Genomic DNA, 1,853 nt, shown 5'->3' on the forward strand with positions numbered 1-1,853 from the left:
AGGATTTTTTACCTTACATATCTAGATATCAGAAAGGCTTTTTTTCATTTTTGAGATATGATTTTCCAACGTTAACCGGTGGTCCGAAAATCATTTTTCCTTTTTTGACGTAGGACTACGTCTTTCATTTCTATAACGGGGTGTAAAATCAATGTTTCGAAAACGAAAGCGTTACGCCGGAGACCGAGATTTTGAGCGTTAATAGCTCCTAAACAACTGAACGAAATGGTATGATAAACACTTCATTCGAAAGATAAAATGTCTACGCGTTCTATACTTGTTACTTTTTGATCCAAAAACATGTTTCAATAGTCTTGAAATTGCTTTCAAAACAGGCTATTGAAATCACCAATCGGTATATAAGCGAGCGCCGCTCGGAAATCCACTCAGTTCTAATTGAACAGCGATTGGAGCATGTTGTCGCTGTTGTGGTGAAGCTCTTCGTTTATCATGAAAGCGCGGATGAACGGTGTCACCAAGAGCCTGTTTGTGCACCTTAGGCCAGTAGGGAATCCATCAGGAGGAGAGTGATGCTACAAACGGTTCCCCGGGAAGATCTCGAAGCAGCCGCTACACACACACACATACACGCGCGGAATTCTTTCCGTTTGGTTGCCATTCAGCATCGAGAAAGATCCGGAAAATAATCTGCCAGTTCCTCTAGGAATTTAAAAATACATTCATGTGAAAGAGTTTATTTGAATGTTTTCTATCCATGTAACACTGTGACCAAATATTTTTCAATCAAGTACTATTAACAGGTGGTTATCGAGTTAGTATTAACCACTGGTGGGCTTCCAGTATCGAGGAAAATGTGGAAATATCTAATCGTTACTGAAAATAATCTGCCAGTTCCTCTGGGAATTTAAAAATACATTCATGTGAAAGAGTTTATTTGAATGTTTTCCATCCATGTAACACTGTGACCAAATACATTTGGTTTTGTGATTTTTCAATCAATCGCAATTAACAGGATAGCTTCTGAAGATTATTCTTCCCCATCAGTAGGATATTTCCGTATCCAATATTGTATGCGCCCGCAATCGATTATTGCTCAGTCGCCGAAAGTTCCGAGCTCAGAGAGTTCATTCCCCTCTAGTTTGCCTTCCAAATTGCCATCGTAAACCACACCTTCTCTCGATTCAATCACACACAAAAAGCATACTTAAGCGATATTCTGGTGGTGAGACACATTCATTTTTCGTGAGGACATCGACAAGACAACATCGTTGCCTAACGTGGTGGAGGAGGTAGACGGCGAAGGATCGACACATACACGCGCAGAATATTCCGTTTGGATGCCATTCAGCATCGAGAAAGTTCCGGAAAGATCTAATCATTGCTGGAAAATGATCTGCCAGTTCCTCTGGGAATTTAAAAATACATTCATGTGAAAGAGTTTATTTGAATGTTTTCTATCCATGTAACACTGTGACCAAATATTTTTCAAAGATAAAATGTCTACGCGTTCTATACTTGTTACTTTTTGATCCAAAAACATGTTTCAATAGTCTTGAAATTGCTTTCAAAACAGGCTATTGAAATCACCAATCGGTATATAAGCGAGCGCCGCTCGGAAATCCACTCAGTTCTAATTGAACAGCGATTGGAGCATGTTGTCGCTGTTGTGGTGAAGCTCTTCGTTTATCATGAAAGCGCGGATGAACGGTGTCACCAAGAGCCTGTTTGTGCACCTTAGGCCAGTAGGGAATCCATCAGGAGGAGAGTGATGCTACAAACGGTTCCCCGGGAAGATCTCGAAGCAGCCGCTACACACACACACATACACGCGCGGAATTCTTTCCGTTTGGTTGCCATTCAGCATCGAGAAAGATCCGGAAAATAATCTGCCA

Source organism: Toxorhynchites rutilus, chromosome 1 (genome assembly GCF_029784135.1).
Source record: "Toxorhynchites rutilus septentrionalis strain SRP chromosome 1, ASM2978413v1, whole genome shotgun sequence".
Taxonomy (NCBI): Eukaryota; Metazoa; Arthropoda; class Insecta; order Diptera; family Culicidae; genus Toxorhynchites; species Toxorhynchites rutilus.